This window comes from Lasioglossum baleicum, chromosome 13 (assembly GCF_051020765.1).
Source record: "Lasioglossum baleicum chromosome 13, iyLasBale1, whole genome shotgun sequence".
NCBI lineage: Eukaryota > Metazoa > Arthropoda > Insecta > Hymenoptera > Halictidae > Lasioglossum > Lasioglossum baleicum.
In genome coordinates this window covers 6,846,412-6,866,235 of record NC_134941.1, presented here as the reverse complement: position 1 = coordinate 6,866,235, position 19,824 = coordinate 6,846,412, and the positions used below count along the sequence as shown (strand labels likewise).

The window sequence follows — 19,824 nt, the reverse complement described above, 5'->3', positions numbered from 1 at the left end:
TTGGACGAGCTATCCAGATAACAAATAGCAGTCTCAACGGATTGCTAAATATGGTAAGTGACATTCGCGTGCCTCTATGACGTACGCAACGTACACCTCTGTTGGTTGGGTTGTCGCTTGTCGCAACTCAGGCGGATTTTTATTTGTTAATAACTGAGACACGAAGCCGAGATTGCAATTTTTTTATTTTTCATTTCTGGCCTATATCGTGTGTGAAGAACCACCCCCTTAAATTATTAATTTCCTGCAAACACTACTCTAACCCTAATATTTTTGAATAACGTTTTCGTTAACAAATTGTGAAGTAATAATACTGACTGAAATAAAACTAATAATTTGTATGACTTTGTCAACATTTTCTTATTGTTATGGATTTGCGAACAATTTCTAACAATTATCAAAGCTTTGTAATCATTTTCTGATCATTCTCATGACTGTAAACATTTTCTGATACCTCTTATGATTTTAAAAACTCCTCTCGTTAAATTTCACGACTGTATAAAAATATTTCGATTTTTATGAATTTTCGGCCAAGTCTCGGGACTTCAAAGAAATTTACATTCGCCAATACATCAATCCAGACAAACAAAAGATTCAAAAATTGAAATTTTGAAACAGTGACGAATAGTGAGGGAGCGGGCAATGCACGTCACGTCGAAAATGAAACGTAAAACTAACAAAAATTTCTGATAAATTTATTAATATACATGGACGAAGAGGGGTTAATATGCTTCAGGTAGCGTAATGAAAGAAGTGGAGAACATTTCCAGTATTCTAAATAAATATTCTATGTACATATATCAGGTCTGGGCAATATACACTACCAGTGTACCAGTTCGCCCATTATCAAATTTTTCATATTGCCCTTACATATACACTCCTAGTCTCACAACCTCCTACATTCCACAGAAATTTGGTGGGGAAGACTCAGGAGTAGGGAGAGGTCCAGGCATGTTCTATACAATACAAATCTTTCGCCCAGTGTGAGAGTATCAACAACCACGGATACAGTGTCAAGCGCGTAGACTTATTTGATTTCAGTACTCGGCGTGCCATTAGAGAACACATTATCGACATGTTGGCTTGGATTCTTCCGTGGCTCAACCCTGAACCAATATCCATCTCTAGCAACATTTGCCATCGTGTTGACGGACAGTTTCAGCGGGATCTGCGTTTTCGCGCAGGTCTTCAGATCGCAGCGAGCCAGTATATGGAAAATGACTACTTTCATCTCAGTTAACGCGAACCTGTTACCAATGCAAATTCTTGGGCCCACACCGAACGGCATGTATGTTCCCGAACCCAAGATCCTCTTACCATCCTGAATGAATCGGTCCGGATCGAACTGATCCGGATTATCGAAATACTTCGGATCAGTTTGGATCGCGTGATTTGGAATCCACAGGTTCGTTCCCTTTTTGACAGTGAACGGTTTGCCACCGGGAACCGCTGGCGGCAACTCGAAGTCTTTCGTACACAGCCTGTCCAGGAAGACAACTAACGGATGTAACCTCATGGCCTCGTTGATCACTGCGTCCATGTACTCCATGCCAGCAATAGCTTCATAGGTCACCAGTCCCTTCGTGTTCTCCATCACCTCGTCGACCTCCTCCTGCAACCTCGCCAGATGTTCAGGGTGCTCTAGCAAGACGTGCAGAATCAAAGAGGCCTGGCTCGCGATTGTGTCGTAACCTCCAAAGTAGAAGCTGAAGGCATTACTGACTATTTCCTTGGTATTAATCCTTCTCTCGATTTTCTCGTTCGTTTGGAGATCCAGCAAATGTTGCAGCATGTCGGATCTGCGTACACCGTTCTCCTCTCTGTACTTCATGTTGTCCCGAATCGTTTTCTCGAAGAAATCCTCCGTCTCTTTCGTGAGTATCTTGACGCCTAACCGTTTCGCGAGCGTCGGCATGTTCCTCTGAAATATGAATTTGACACCCATCCAGAATCCGTTGAAGTTCGATGCCAAGTTTCCATGCTTGTAGAATGGATTATTCGGGTCCTTAAGCGTGTCTACGTTCAGGCCGAGCACGCAGCTGGCAATCACGTCGTTCGTGTACTTCAGCATCAGACTCTTCAGCTCCAACTCCCTTCGCTCTTCTGCTGGTAGCTTGGTCAGATGCAACGCGACACGGGCTGCCACCTCGTTCATCAGCAGGTACATGCTCTTGATCTTGCTGGAGGTGAATATAGGAGTCACCTGGCTCCTAGCTAGTTTCCAGTCGTCGCCTTTACGGAGCGTCAGTACGTCGTCGAAGATACGATTCAGGCCCGGTGTGATAAAGGGTCGGTGATCTATGAAAGATTCCGAGTTCCTGATCGTGACGGACTTGATGAGCTCGATGTCGCGCAGCATGATGATCGGCAGGTTGAACTCGTAGAAGCCGACATACTTTGCGTCAGGATTATGGTAGTAGGTCCTTTTTATTGTCTCGCATAACGGCTCCTTTCGAAGTAGGAACCTACCCATATTTCCAACAACTGCAGCCGGCGTGACATGATCGATGCCGTGTTTCTTGAAGAAGTTTAGGCCCCTGAAGATGTAGTAGTAGACCGCCATTGCAACGGCCACTGTCGCTAATACTATTGACAGAGGTTCCATCTCGATGCAGTTGAAAGACTATACTGGAGTCGAACTTGCAGCCACTATGACACTGAGAAAATCGAACGCTTCGAACGAATAACCGCGAATATTGCCTACTTTCGAGTTGCGCTTTATAGTCATGAAATCTCCCACTCCTGTCACCGGCCGGATCTATCTCTGATCAATTAGAGTGCGTGTTTGATGAGCCCTCTCCCAGATAAATGATAACGCGTTCAATAAATACGACAGCCGAAAAAATTTATCTAAGAGGTTGCAATACGATCGGTGTGGTTTGCAATCCTTGATACTATGAATTACTATCTTTCATCACTAGATAGCGGATTTTGTATAATTTAGAAAAGTAAAAATATTAGAAAAATTTCTTTCAACCTATTAAACATATTAAGAAAGAAAATAAGTTTCTGTATCAATCAAGTTGGTTGCAATTCAGGTAGAAAATTTTTATTTTGCATACAGATCCGCTGTCTATCTATCACGAATTCTGGTAATCGATATAAATAATCGGTGCAACATCATCGTTCATGATTAAAAAAGATAGATAAAAAAAAATGAAACCGTGGAAGTATTTAAAGAGTTCATAGATACGTTGGATTATTTCCAACTAATTAAAATTTTTAAGAAAAGGAGTGAATGTTTATGCAGGATGTTTATGCAGAACAACATTATTTCGTTCGACGCCCCGTTTTCGAAAAAATCGAGTTTGCGGATCTTTGAAATCAATTTTCTCGAAAACAAAGCGTCTAACGAAAAAACGTTGTTCCTCTTTTTCGTGTTATATTTGCATGTAATCACCTTCCGGCCCTTAAAATAATAATCTCATTTTTTATTCTGGAAGAACAAAATACTACGAGACTTCCGTATTTAAATAAAAATGGAGGAATAATGAAATCTGTATGTAAGCGTGGTCGTTATCTCACATGTTGGCTGTGTTTATCGATACATCGATTTATCATATAGTAACCGGTTGATAAAAGCAATGACTTGTGAATTTGTACTTCACGCAATCAAGTAGGGTAAATAACATACTATCAAGTTTTAAATAACGCAATATTTGGTAAATAACGAGAACCGCATCTGCATTACGCATTGCGTGCTGCCCATCCTAAATACATTAGGTAAATAAAAGTAACAGGATTGATATTGCAGAATATTGCATGTGTCCATGAAAGACTGAGATAATATTTTCATAACATTACGACATGTTGCTTCGACGAGTTACTATGTTGTTTCGTAAGTTCTACAGATAAGATAAGTATGAAACACTCGAAGCTTTATTTGAGAAATAAATAGAGAGAGTGTATAGGTGTATGCTGTCTTTCAATTGAGCCGACGGTCTTTTTATGTGTAATTTATTTAGTGGTGAATGTTAAAAATCTGGCTTTTCATTTCTAATTTTTATAAGAACAAATCGTATTATCTAGATTTACCACGAAATTCCACTCGGATTACCATTTTTCTACGCGCGATACGCACTCGCGGGGAATTTAGTGCAAAATAAGTTCCTCCTTTAAAAGGACTCCCGTCGGAAGAAAAATACGCGCGTTTTCATTCAACCGTAAAAGCTTCCCAGAAAGAAAATTCGCCATCTTTCGAATGGGAAATTCTACGAAAATGTGGCCAATATTCCTCGCTTCCATTAGCTTTAAAATTCCACCATATTTTTTTGTGTCAATTGCTTTTAGTAGGAGTCAAATCGATCAGCGAGCGGAACGTTCGTGTAACGTCAAATTCCTATTTAGTATTAATAGAAAAGTACGATACAAACTCCGTGCAAACTTGTGATTAGTAGTTACAATTTTGTTAAGTGTCGAATATTTCATCGTTTCTACCGAGTATCCACACGGCTGTGAGAAATGGAAATCGGACAAAAAAGTACTTTTTCTTGCCATAACTTTAATAAGTCGAAAAGGCTACAATGGACATAAAGTTATGCCGTTATGCCACGATCGCTTCTAATATTTTTAATTCGTCGAGGAATCGTTCAACAAATATTATTCTATTAATAAATGGCTGAAAAATTGGGTAGACATGTTCGTGTTATTTCTACAATGTAATATAAGACAGTCACTTTTCGCAGCATTTTTGCAAGCTCCGTAAAACTAGTGCTAATATAAATCAATTGCCGCTCACTTCAACCACGAGAGTTAGCGAATATGGCGTATCCGATAAGAAGGTAAAACCCCGGATGGTAGAGCTAATCGGGTGAAAAGGATTTGTTGCAAATAGCTTCCGATAACTAGCGGCTTTTGATTTTGAAGAACTACGATCGGCAACAACGTCCACGGTTGCTTTTTCTCTCCCCCGGGTACTGTTTTTCCCTAACCGTCGAGCAGCGCGGTTCAATCAACCAATACAGTGGCTCCATTCAAACGATACTTCGGTAATCTTTTTTCTTTTCTTCCGACCGGTGAAATTAGTCCGTAGTCAATTGTGGGGCTATAGTCCCGCGGGTTATTTGGACATCTCTCTTAAGTGGCGCAGAACGTCGCCTCAGATCCAGGATATTGCGAACGATGGGATCAACGTACGGAAACAAAGCCGGGCACTTAGCGGCAAATTAGCGATGGTTTGGGGCGCCACTGTCGCTCTTCATTACACCGACACCCTTGCACGCCCACCACCCCGACATCCCCTATCGCCCGTGGTAACCCTCTTAACATCCTGCAGACAATGCAACCGCCTATACTCCTGCCTACATCAACGAATGAAATCTCCGCTGTGACGAAAAACTGCTCGAAACGCTCGGTAATCACTTAATTACTTCTTCTCCCTCCTCCTCCTACTCCACCACCCCTTGTTACACCGCCCCCTGATTTCAACCTCGGGAATCGCGTTAACAACCGTCCATTGGACAAATCTGATTTTCAACTGGCCGACCGACCCTCTGCTTCCATTGGATAGTATACCGGGTGGACCACCTCAAATTTTGGAATTGTTGAAGTGAAGTATAATCGTTCAGATAGTGTATTACTTTATGACATAATCGTGTGCTCTAGTTTATTCGAACTGCCAAATATATATTTTTTTAATTATCCTCATTACTTTTTACTTCATACTTGTTTTGATCAAATAGTTATCTCAATAATTTCAAAAACATATACTTTTCTAAGAGACCCTAAGCATCGAAAAGATTTTGCGGCCATCTTATACAGGGTGATCACATCAACGACCGCGTAGATATTTTCGAACAAATTATTGTTGGTAAATGTTATATTTGCCACGATGCAAACGTATATTTGAGGGATGAACAATTTTAAAAGCAAATGCAACTTTATCTAAATTGAATATTTAATTGGGTTGCTTCGATAACCTAAGACAACCAAGAGTTTGGACGACTAAGCTTTTGTAAAAGTGACGACCCGACGATCACCTTTACATTTTACATCGATATCGTCACGATTTATTTCCAATTTCCGATCCAGAGGGGCATGCTGCACAGACATGGCTTTCCTGTCTCGGAAATTGAAGGAAACCGAAGAATGAGGGTTCGGTGGAGGGAAGCGAAGCAAGCTCTGAAGGTACCAGGTACCGAAAGTGGGATGAAGGCTGCGAAGGGTGGCAGAAAGTAGGAAGGCTCGTGTAACAGACTCCATTGTTAGAGCTTATTCAGAATCTGCCAATAGCCCGGGATTCAATTTGACTGGCGAACCATGAACGGCATTTAATATACAGGAGGTTGGAAAGCATCGGGGAACACCTTGGTGTTTCGGCGATCGGACGAAGACGCGGAAAGCATTAATGGATCGAAGTACTTCCACGAAATTCGATATCAAGCAGTTACGTTCCTCCGAACGGTGGACAGAAGAATTCAACAATTCTTTTATATAATACATGAAATTATGTCTGTTTAAAAAATCAATTTATACGTCTTGTTATACGATATACAAGTAGTACTTGCTCAAAAATTGAAGGAAATATCTTACAGTAGAAGGACGTGGCAGCCATTTTACCCAAAAGTCACTTCTGCAGGACACCGTTTGTGATTGAAAAATTAGAGAAATTCAATAATTCTTTTATATGTAAAATTATGTCTCCTTAACCCCTCGCCGCACAATTTCTTTTATAGTTACAGTGATCAGAACACGTCTTTATGCACAAAAATGTCGTAGAAGGAAAAGAAAATGTTTTTTTGTACGGCTACATTTATTTTAATGCTTAAATATCGATTACAAACGAATCAAATATTATTTCATCTAAAATGAAACGCGTAACATTCATATTTGTTAGGCTTTGTTAACCTTAAACCTACCACCCCCGGTCAGAATGACCAGTTCCAGATTTTTAATTTTACGATTATTACGATGTAATAAAAATAATTGAATAAGAAATGATTGTATAGATATATTTAGTAGAGCACATATTACAATGGGAGCTGTACAAAGTATAAATAAAATTAATCTTGTCATTTTTATAAGGGAACATGTACCAGTTACTTTTAATGCTCGGTATAGGTTTAGTATTAAAAACCTTCATCACGAGTCTGGCTCGTCACAGTACGGCAAGGGGTTAAAAAATCAGTGTGTACGTCTCACTAGGACTAGATGATACTTAATAGTGTGGAAGCCGATTTATATCTATTAATCCGTTCTGTATCTATTAATCCCTTTTTAATCGTTCTACTAATGACCGAGCCTGAAAAATCTGATAATCATCAGACTCGAGGTGAAGTTAGACAATCTCTCGTGTCCGATTAAATCATTATTTATAGATTGTGGATGTTTCAATGCGTCATGGTCTTCAGCGATTAATTCGCAAAGATTGGAGCCGTGTGAAAGCTTGTTTTATTGTAATCTCTATTACAATCAAAACAAAATAATCTCAATGATTAAACACATGTCACTGAGCCTCAAATTATTGCACCACCTATAAATGTCTCCAAAGCAAACAAATTTCTTGCACTATTAATATGCCTATGAATATTGTATAATTGTTTGGGAAACGTATTATTTTTCGTAACAAGAAACATACATAGTGAAAAAACGATTTAGTTCGCTCTCTGATCAAATTGAACAGTCGATATTTCTACGGATATTTTTATGATTATTTTTTGTCCAACAGATTCAACGTGCCTAAATAGACATTACGTGATCGCGCAATCATAAAGCACTCGGATACGTCTGTTTTTATGGGAAAAATTAAACATCGTGTTGCTCAATATCCTGCGTTTTTAAGTGGAGACGGAATATTGTATTCTGAATAATTTGTACGTGTCTATGCATTGTATCGACAATTCATGAACGCAAAACAGCCGTAATCAATTCAAATCTATGCCTCAGACGACAGAAAAACGAACCGACTGATCGTAGATGATTAATGAAATTGAAAACTCTCTGGAACGCAATTCGTTTGTATTCATATCTTCCATTAATGAAAAAAATAATTCTGTAAATTCTGTGAATTCCACAATTATTTCTTTTAATGACTTAATCGAAGTATAATACAGACATATGATTTTTCTAGAAAAAAATACTTTGTTCTATTATAAATCAGCAACGTACCAATAAATTAAACAGATTATCATACGAATGAAAACAGAAACGTTATTTAGCAAATGAAAATTCACTTCGATGTAGAAATTAATTGAACCGGTCAAAATGGAACAACCCTCGGGGAAACACGCCCTAATAACAACTTAGAAACGCTCCATTCACTTATTCTTCTTGTTTCTTGGCCTTCCGTTCTGTCGTTTACTGGAGCTGTATCCTTAGTATCTCTTTCTCCCTGAAATTGATTTCTTAGTCCCCTGCTAGTCGCTTACGGACACTCATCGTCCATTTTCAATCATACTCTATTTTTCTCTCTCTCTCTTGATATGTTCATTCTTCCTATGGCTAATGGTTCTTTTCAATCACGTTACAGTTTCTGCTAAATGCGATAATCATACAGAGAATTTCCGAGATTTCCGATTTTCCAAAGAATAATCTAAGTTTGGAAAATAATACGCATGTCAAAAACCAAGTATATTTCACACATTAAATAATACTCCTTCTGCCCCATAATAATAGTAGCAAGTGAATATTTAAACGGAAATTATTGGCGAATGCAGCTGTAAGTTATGTTGTAGCGAAGCCTTCAATCAAAATCAATGTTTTATGACATCTGTCATTTGTTTTAAATTAATTATTACGAATTATAACTACTTTTCTAATTTCATCCGCTGACCGACATCAATTGTTTTACTTCAGTTGAATATCAAGTCATTGTAAAAGTAAGATGAAAGAAACAAGTTATGCTGGAAGCAATGAAGAACGATGACTCCAATAATTATAAACTCACGCATATAGGGAAAGCAAAGCTTCGCAGCCAAAGGATCCTACCTACAAATTTAAAATGCAGTAACGAAATTATTGAAAAATCCAGAAACTATCTGAACAGTCAAAATATAAATTAGGAGTAACAGTTTTAATTTATTGTTTAATGTAATCCAATTTTTTGATAATAAATCTTGCGTTCTATATTTATTTTCTTTTGCTACTATTATTATAGGACAAATTAAATTATGGGACAGAGGTAGTACATCATTTCTCTCAATATGTAATGCAAATCGTTTTAAACATCGATTTTCGTCACATAGTGAATTCGAAAAACTTGATGTTACTCAAGAGGGAATTAATGGCATTATAATGATGCTAAACTTCTAATATCTGCTTTCGGAATTTCGATTTTTAAGCTGCCACGAGTCCTTTGATATTTGCCGAACGCTCGAACCGCAGACTGTATGTGTTGATGTGTACTCTCTCGTCTGATGGGTCGGACCGGCAAGCTCGCCTCCCTCGTTGGTGGGGTTAGATAGCTGCTCGAGCGTCGACAGCTCGTAAGCAGTCAGTTGCTCGATCCTGCCACAGGCGATCTCGCAATGCAACACGGGATCGCAACTAAGAGCTAATTCCGGTGCTGAAAAGATGAATTTGTCTTTCACAGCCTGGCCGGTCGAAGTTCCCCTTTCGCGGATGGGGAAAAGTTTCGGGTGCGAATTGACGCCGGCGAATTCGAGAGTAATCTTTTAAAGGTCCTGGACACACGAGTCACGGCTGGCAGCCCGCCTCGCCTCGCCTCGCCTCGGTAGGCTGTCGAAGACAGAAGAAAGGAAGAGGAGGCTGAGCTCCGGAGCTCGCTCTGCAGGCATCTGCATAACAAAACGCGCAATTAATAAAGTTCCGCGGGTGCGGGAGGGCTGCCGACAAAGGAGCATTTCGTCCTTTCACCGGGTTCCTGCAACCTTTCAGCCTTTCCCTGTCTCGACTTCGGCCCGCTTGCGGCTCATGCCGAATCGAAAACGGCGACGGGGGTGGGCTACACGGTTGAAAAGTAGGTTGGTGGGGTCGGAAGGGGTTGCAGAAATGACTCCGCTAAAGCGCCACCGGGTCCCGTGGCTAAATAAGTCAGACTTTGTAAGGAATCCTCCGGCGAAACTTCGCAATCTTTGCCGCGCTCGTCCCCCGCGAAACTGCCGGCCAACCCGGCTACATATTTTTAATGTTGCAGCGGTTTAGCTTTCTCGCTTCCTCCCTATTCTTTCGTGGCCCACACACGCACATTATCTCCAGACTTCGCTCGTGTCCAGAAATTTTAAGTGTCCCCTGCGAGCACATCGACAGTTTTCCTCTAAAAAGAGTTCATAGATTCACGCTGATTCGGGGATCCTGCACTTTTCAGGGAAAGTTGCTTATCCTGTTCCAATTTACCCGGAGAAATGACCGAAAAGTGTTCGACTAATACATAAGTTTCTGAAGAAAATATTCATGTAATTGTTGTAACAGTATCTGAGGACATGTATCAGCAAAAATTACGTTCATAGATATGTGTACCGTTATCTACTGATTGGAAACAAAATAAATTTGATATACAGGGTGTCTCAGCTGGAGGAGGCTAGCTAAATATCTCCTTTATTTTTAAATGGTATCGAGAAGGAGGAATATCATAGAAGAACAATTTCCCTTTTCCGGTTATTTTTTCAAGGTCATCGTTATTTTTTTATCGGGAAAACTTTTTTTCTATTCCATCTTATAGCGGCTGAAGAAATACATTTGAATATGCTTAAGTAATTAACAAGATGGAATAAAACAAAATTAGTTGTCCCGGTAAAAAATAACGATGACCTTGAAAAAACTACGAAAAAATAACCGGACAAAAAAAATTGTTCTTCTATGATATTCCTCTATCGATACCATTTAAATCATGCCATAAATAATTTTTTTGTGCCATTAAGAATAAAGGAGATATTTAGGTGGCCTCCTTCAGCCGAGACACCCTGTATATGTTTGGATGACTTGCCAATTCGCTTGTTTTGTACGCATACTATATTTCAGGCACGAGTCTAAATTGTTATCTTAAAATTAATTTAATACAGATATATTAATGTAGATAAATTATTATCTTCAATCAGTTGTTATTCCATTTAGATAAGTATAATGAATACGTACGTACAGACAATAGAGTGATCTGTGTTATATGATAACTAAATAAAATAAGTACCATAAAATAAAATTTGTAGACACGGCTAATTAATAGTAATAAAAAGAGATTATAAGAGGTAATTATTAAGTAACTGACTGCGAAATAACTTATTGTGTTCTATATTGAGAATTAAAAGGGGTCGAATTATTAATAAAATAACAACATAATTAATTAAATTAATTAAAATAATCAAAATACCAGAGCTTTATAATTGTTTGTTTATGTTCATGGACTATTTCAATTCATTTCGATTTGGAGAATCTTAAGTAATTTCTTTACTGCAAGATACAAATAATCAATATGATTAATATTCAAGTTACAAGCTCAATGTCAATATGTTTTTAATCAGCAATTCATTCATAAACCAAGAAGTTCTTTGGGGTAATACGGTCCGTTAATGTCTTTCGGGATTATCATTCAGATGGAAAATTAATTCGAGCGTTTATTTAATTTACCTCGTCTAATAGCCGGTCGGGTAACGAGAGGAAAATTGTGTCTAGCCTGCTTGTCCACGTTTCGCAAATCGTCGATACGGAAATCGGAATGTCCGAGTCCTGCCGGTGATTTAGATTGTCGTGGATTATGTCAGCGACACGTTTAAGAAGCGTAAAGTGAGGAAAGGAAGCCGGGGCTTTGTTGAGAAACTTCGCTCCTGGGAATTCCGGACTCGGAAAAAGGCGACGCCTAGCAGCTTTTAATTTCGAGGGAAAAAAAGAGGAGAGAGGTCCCAGCGTCTCCCGGCGCCTATTCATGGAAATTGAACGTTACTCTCTCACCAATGAGACGTTTCGCTTGATTAACTGACAACTTAGCTAACAAGACGAAAACGGAGAGGTGGACACTGCACGGTGGAACTTGCTGAATTATTCTGCACTCTGTAGAAGTTGTTTTTAGTAAACGACCCGTTAACATCGTTTACGGTACGATTTTCTTTTTCATTATTAATCCGTCAAACGTGTAATTTTATAAATTTATAATTTCATTATTCGTATCAATTTGACACATTTTTCACGTAGAGTATTACATATTCTGTCATTGATCTGAAACTTTGTGACTTTCGTTTCTTTAACATGCAATTTATCGTTGTTAACAGGAAATATGCGACAAAAATTGTGACAACGTGCTGGTAACCAAGATGTTTTTCAAACATTTTGAAAAAAATATTGGATTGGCAAGAAAGTAATTTCGGTATTTTACGGTGAAATATAGAACCGATTTCTTTACTTTAATCAATAAAATATTTTCCTATTTGGTCTTATCGACAAAAGATCACCGAACAAAAGGGAAAATATCGCCGCCTGAATGTAAGAACTAAGTAACTTGAAATTTGGACATTTTGTATTAAAGAAGAAATCAAGTAGAATTTAATGTAAAAACTGGGTAACCTATCACAGTTATCTACTACATCTAGTGCGCAGTGTTCAAAGTAGATAAAAATAAATACAGATTTCTATTTATGTTATAAATGGGCAACTCGACTTTTAAAAAATTTTTTTAAATCCAAAATGATGTTTTTTCATGTGTTGTTCCACTTAAAATAAGGAAATATAAGCAGATATTGGCATTATGTTTAAAACAACGGTGTCTCCCTATCATAATCTTAAAACCTTAAAATACTGTTTCATCAATTTCTTTAAAATAAGGAATCGTAAGTTCATTCATTCAGGCGGCGATATCTTATTCGTTAAAGTTCATTGCTTGAATAAAAAAATCTCTGTTTCACCTTAAAGTAGCGAAATTACTTTCTTGCCAGCCCAACATTTTTCTAAAAAATCAAAACGAATAGAATGTCGTATAGCAGGTGGCAAAAGCTTGGGGGGAGGGGTGGTGGCAATATGTCAAAATGGAGCACGAGACCGTTAGGTGATGGTTATCGGCAAGTCGGTGAATTACACAAAGAGACAGGGTAAGGTCTCGCTGGTCCCGTTGGGTGTCTCTCTTTTCATTAAAGGCCCGGCAAACTTTCGAATGAAAATTCACTTGAAGGGCGTCTGAATTGAATTGCTCTCGCGCCTAGCGCCGACGCCGGGCGTCCAGGCGGCCCGACTTTGCTTGCCAGCCGCCGCCGCCTGTTTTCTCTCTCGCGGCTCGTGCAATCCGAAAAGTTTTCCCGCGCAAAATGCGGCTCGCATTATTTATCAAACGGAGTAGCTAGTCGGCCCGGGATTTTAACGTGCTCGCTATCTTGCCTTGGCTGCTTTCGTCTCACTCACCAAGGTAAACAGTTTTCAGTCCTCGGTCGACGAGGAGAGCCCGGCTGCTTAATATTTCAGACAACCCCGAGCTAACTTCATGCATACTTATGTCGCGACGCGTGACTCCCCGCACGAGATAACCCCCGGCAATATTCTACGCTAGATTCGGCCAGTTCCCGGAATTGTCAATTTTTATATTGTTTTTCTTTCATTTACCGGGCCGCGCGGCCGCGAATTCATCGCGCCCCGGGACATCCTCTGTCTTAACTCTTAACGTCCCGAGTATTTTCAAACTTTCCCGCTTCACGAACGACGACGCGAGGAAAAAATCGAAATCATGTCTACTCGAGGAATGTAGACAACGTTTGACATCGCGAAGATGTGATTTTTCTGTAAGATAAAAATTGTTCGAATTCATTCCAAAACACAGTAGTAAACATATTTACAAGGTTCCATGACCATTCTGTATATGCTGATTGTTTGAAATAAGAAGTAAATTTCAAAATATGGACTTTCTTGGTTTTTTGCAAGAATGTTCGAATTCATGAAAATTTTCTTTAAATTAACCTAAAAGACTTGATTTCGTTTTTGGGAAGTTAGGAGAATTAAATCACCAGATGGCGTCTGGAAGAAAACACAATTATCGTCGTTTATCGGATCATTTAAACTTCCTAAAACTTGCTTCAATTAATTACTTGAATAATTTCTCAAAAACAGACAGCAGAAATAAATTGTAGAAGAAGAGACGAGAAGAATAAGGTACAGAAAAAATATCTCCAAGATTAAATTACCTCAGTGCAACGCGCGTAAAATCTTCCGTTTAATTTTTCTTGTGGAAAAAGAAACTCTTAAAATGATATTTTAATCACTTTAAGAAATCAAGAATAATGCAGTATGTATGTATATGTATGTATTGTGCAAAATTTAAAAGAATTTTGAAAAAGACAGATAAATACAAACTGGATAATTTTTATAAATTAATATATGGAATAAATGATAGTTTAGTTTGCAAACGTCGGTATTTTTCGAAGTTTCCGAAACAGAAGTTTCGCGAAAAGTGCGAAATACGGCAATGGCAGAATATAATATTGGTGCCGAGTTCGGTTTTCAGTCTTTGGAAGGAAAATATGATATTTCAATAGATTCCACTGTTGAAATTAAACAACGTACGGTCCGTCAAAGGGACTAATTCACGCGTAGAATTCCATATTCGTTGTGTTCATTAAATGCACGCTGCGCTATTTCGATGCAGTTTTTGTTCTCCAGTACAAAAAAATATCGCAAAAAATTTCGAACGAATTGAAAAAACAATTCGACTTTGAGTTGGTATTTATATGCGAAGGTTAGGCGTATCGATTGTAGAAACAGTGCAATTCGGGGATTATCTCTGCGTAAATCCGTAATTAGTGAAATAAAAATAATATGGTTGTAATGAATCCGGAAACATTCGTGTTTGAAAATTAATTGAAACCGTTGTTTGTTTGCACGAATGTACGATCTTTGTTAAAAAAAAAAACTAATTTCATGCGAATCAGAGTGATGCAATAATATCAGCGAAATTCTTTTGAACTTCACACAGGCGTACATATATAATAAAATATTTAATAAATCTGTTGAATTAACGAATTAAATGGAATCTTGTTCATTTATCAAGTGAATAATACGCACGACAAATTAAACTTCCAGAGTGAATCTTTACGAAATAATTCATATGTTTATAATATTGTACGAAGCAATCAGTGATGTAATTATAATTTATTGTAGTCACAGGATAAGCCAATTTTGCTTTGAATTATGGAAACATTATTTTTAACATAACTTTCTTATTTACTGGTCTTTTATGAAGTGTCTCACTTAGGTTAACAATACATCCGGACAACAGAACGTCCGGATGGTGTATTACTTTGGTCATGGTGTAGCTAACTCAAGAACTATAACCAATGTGGGCCTCGAGAGACCCAATGTTGACATTGCGAGTGCTAATCCTGCTAAGATGCAAATTACACCCCCCCCCCCCCTCCAAATCCCGCGACACAACTTTCTGGTCACTTTTTGTTTATACCATGAATCAAATTATTTTTTGTTTTCATAAAAATCATGTTCGAACTTCTACGTTTCTCAAAAGATGTTCTTACGAAACAAATATTTGAAAATCTGTACGATCAAAGGTTCCATATGAACGAGTTTCAGTTCAAGAATTATCTACGAAAATTAATAATTAGACTGAGGATTGCTATGCAAAATGAAAATTGTCCGTACTTATTTCTTTCCGGAATTGAAAATAATATAAAAGTATTTCTCGGTTCTTTAAACCTTTGAATGTTTTGCATTCGTCCACTTTTGCTATAAATGCATAAAATCCGCATTCAAAATGCAGTCCTGTAATAGAAAAAGAACTTATATTTCACAAATTCTGTTCAAATTAAAAATTACCAGATTGCAAGACACGGGGCTGGATATAAAATATTTTTCACTAATAACTTCAATGTGATGAAAATAATCAATTAAAATTCTAAAAATCTTCTCTCTGTTTTAAATCGCACCTACGCATTTTTGTCATAAGCGCATAAAGCCTCATAACATACTCTCAAAAATGGACGTTCTCCAAAAAATTCTACAGAACAGAAGCTGTTAAAAATTTCTGTAATAATTTTTGTTCTCTAGTGCCCACAATCTCCTTGCTATCAATAACACGGATAGTCGGTAATAAGATCTTGGGAAACCATAAAATTAAATTTGGTCGGTGCACCTACAAGCTCGAGTTACGCGCGTGTACCGTAGGATCGCTTAGAAATTGACCTAATGTGAAAGAAGGATACCGAATCCATATTCATAATTGGCCATACGATACCAACCCTCGTGTATCCCGGCGGTCAGGATTTCGTGGTTGGTTCGTAACTTACGGAACGACGTCCATACATACGTGCAGGAGAGAAAGGGAGGACGAAAACAAGAGAGAGGGAGATGGAGAGAGAGAGGGAGAGAGCTCTCGCACGCGCGAGTGGGCGAGACGTGGGCAACGTTTCAACTCGGAAGCTGACAGGGAGCCGTGATCGATCGGCTCATCAAACACCTTGCCATATTGTTGACCGAATCCCTTCTGTGAAGCTGCGAACTCCGCCGGAAAAGAGGGACTCTCTATTTTTATTATGTGGTTTAACCTGACGGCGATTGCGCGAACCGGAGACTGATGACGTTTTTGTACAGCCCGGTGGAAAGATAAGGGAAACTTCCCCCATGGGGGTGAGATCATCTTTCTATCGAAAAATCGGTTCGAACCTTTCGCCCCGTCTTCCGAATAAATATTTTACGTGTACCCGGGAAATTGAAAGCGAACAACGCGCTTAAACAAAATAAATTCCTCAACTTGAATAAATTCACGAATTTATTTATTTGTTTATATTTTTTTATATTGTTTATTTATAAAGGTCGCATTAACATCAAGGTTATTAGCGACCACTTTTGGTATACGATTATAAATACAATGTTTTGTTAGCGATATTTAATTATATCAGTTATGATAAAATATATCAATTATGACAAAAATGAGTAAAATTAACTTGATGTAGTAGATGAACTTGAAATAGTGAACACGTTTAAAGGATTTGAAAGTGTGTCGTATTTTTCTCAAACCCATATAATAATTACGGAAAGAAATGACTTTCTATGTAGCTCTTGCATCTGAGAATGAATACAAACAATTTTTATTTTGCATAAAAATCTGCAATACCGAAATACAAGAACAACCTAATTGTAACAGTGATATTTGTGATATTTGTTGTGATACACCTCCATAGGAGACATGTAAATTTTAGTCAATATCACCCTCTAAATCCTCGGCAATTTCTCAGGAGGAATTCGAATAATTAGGGAGCTGTTTCACCTGGCGTCTCGGCAATTTCGCAGCGCCAGTAATAAAAGCATAAATTATTAAACGTGTGTCGTCTCCGCGGCTGCCGGAGACAAACACTGGCAGCCGCTGGAATTGAGCAATTTTTCTACATTTTGTTTACAAGCTGAACTCCTTGTTTCACTTCCTCCCTGTACCTGCCGACAATTTACATTGTTAATAAGCACGCGATAGGCGGAATTCGTGGGAAAGGTTGCGTATGGCTCGAGGACGCTGGGAAAATTCGAAACGGTAATAATAATTCATCACAATCAGCGTTTGTTTGTCGAATTTTAACAAACTGCGACGGAGAAATGATTAGAAACAGTTAATAATTTATTGAAATGCTTCGTTGAAGCAATTATAAATATGCACTATCGCGAAATACAGAGAATAACATTTTCTTTCTAAAAGACTTTGCATTTTTTCAATTTTGAACACGTATTACTGATTATTGCGAATTTTATGCATAAAACTTAAATTTTTAGAGAAAACAATTTTAAGAGTCGAAATATATTTATGTGAATTTAGAAACACACGTCAATGATTCTTAACTTATTAAAATTATTAGAGAATTATTTTTCGATTGGATTCCAATGCCTTAAAGTACTTGCTAGTTTTTATCTCGCATAAATATTTTGTCGTTGGTATTTAAATACATAGAATACTATAGTAGGCGTTTCTGACACACTTTTATCCATGATTATTATGCAAAGCAACATGCAGAACCTCAGAGTAGCGTATAAATCAATCATGAAAACACGATTCTCCAAGGTGATAATGGAAATTACGCATCTCTCGTCGAAAACAGTTTGTTGCCTTGGCGCATACCCGGTGGCTTTCTCAATTACAGCTGTACATATTTGTGAAGCAGTAAATTTCAGTTTCTCACTTCGATTTTCACCTATTCTTGGAAAGCAGTTATTTTTTCACATGCTCGAGAGAAAATCAATCAAAGATAGCGTTCCCATTATTTTATTTATTGTAGTTTTCATACTTCGAAAGCTTTGTTATTTTTTCGTAATTTAATTGAGAATTTGGAAATTAGTTTCTGGTTATTCGGAACAAAAGTTGGTCGATTCAGGCGAACCACTTCGTCCAACAGACAATTGAAAATAAACATGGAGATGTACCATTTGCGCACGATTATGATGACAGAGTTTCATAGAGAAACAACTATCACAAATATAAAGAACACCTGCGACGTGTTTGGAAAGCCCACCATGTCCATCCGAACTCGCGAAAAATGCTTTCCGAATGGAAAAATGTTCCAATCTCGTGAATGTAAAATAAACTATGAGTCTTCATTTTTTCAACAAAAATCGGGTACGTTTTATACCAGTTATTATTGGAACTAAAAATTATTTTCAGTAAGATAATACAATCTACTCTATTATGAGACTAGAATTATTATAAAAATACGTTTCTTTTTACATTCTCGATATTAGAAAGTTTCTAGCCGTGCAGTAAATATTATGACTTGCGTAAAAATTTACTAAATGGTAGATTTAAACAATAAAGCTTCACAATTTCCAATGTCCTTCCATGAAATACCGGCCTTTAATATTTACAGCATAATTTTTATTTGCAAAGTTATGCGCACGATTTAAAATAAAATCGACAGTATACTATTTATTACTTGGACCGATGTTTTACCGAGCACCGCAGGAATCGTTGGTAATTAAAGCGAAGCGCTTCCACAATGATAAACGTCGAACGAGAAGATTCAGTCACAGTTGAAAACTCGAGGCGGATTTCCGAAACACGCCCACAGGCATGCTGTTGCACAACACGCCGCCGGTGCATCTCTCGATCTTATGCGCGTTGTATAGTCGCCATGGGATTGACGGTGGATCCCGTGAAAAATTTCCAATCCCGATGCGCCGGCAGCTAGACGCCGCACCATTTCGTTTTATAAATATTCACCGCCTCCGAGGCAGCGTCGCGTCGCGTCGTTCTCCGTTAACGGACCGATTCTCAAGAAAAACATTAAACTGTCCCAAAAGATCGTTTCGTTATCAACTAATGCGATCACCGTGAATCTAGTATATAATTTCTTAAATAATAAATGGTACGGTTAAACAAAATTATGAGTTCGCACTTTTTAGAAGTTGCATTTATACTATGCAATATTGGATATTTATTAAACAAATATAAATAGTCAGTTTTGTGTGATCATATTTATGCCTTTTATCAATACTTTGATAATACAGAAATATAACATACTGTATTTTTATTTATTTTTATATATAAATATCATCTAATGTTTTTCCGGATTTTTCCAGATTTTTATCTTTTTTCGTAGACATAAATTAGCTTTCCACATCTTCGAAATAAACAAGATGAGAATTGCAACATCGAAACAACAAATGTCGCATGTCACATGTTCTCTTCCACCGTTTATAAGAGGTGAACGACATTTTATCACGATATGGTGTTCGTGCAAATATGCCAAATTCTCAGACATGCTGTATCAGCTCACGAACCTTGACCCGGCTTCACTATAGCAAAACATTGTGGTTTTAAAATATTACCCACGTGTTTTTCCGAATCATTCAACAGATTAAGTTAGACTAAACGCGTATGTAATTGGCAGTACTTTATATGTAGAGAAGAACGTCACTACAAAAAGACGAGTCAACCGTCAATTTAAATATCCTACTCAATTGTCAGTG

The 19,824-nt window shown here is 37.8% G+C and overlaps 1 pseudogene across 1 annotated transcript in view; it reads right to left on the bottom strand.

Annotated features, from left to right (window-relative positions):
* Positions 1-149: 149 nt before the first annotated feature.
* LOC143215375 (cytochrome P450 9e2 pseudogene) overlaps positions 150-19,824 on the bottom strand; it is a 130,278-nt pseudogene continuing 110,603 nt past the window's right edge. The window contains exon 3 of the transcript XR_013010366.1: positions 150-19,824. This exon is cut by the window's right edge and continues 17,652 nt beyond it. The product of XR_013010366.1 is annotated as a cytochrome P450 9e2 pseudogene (transcript).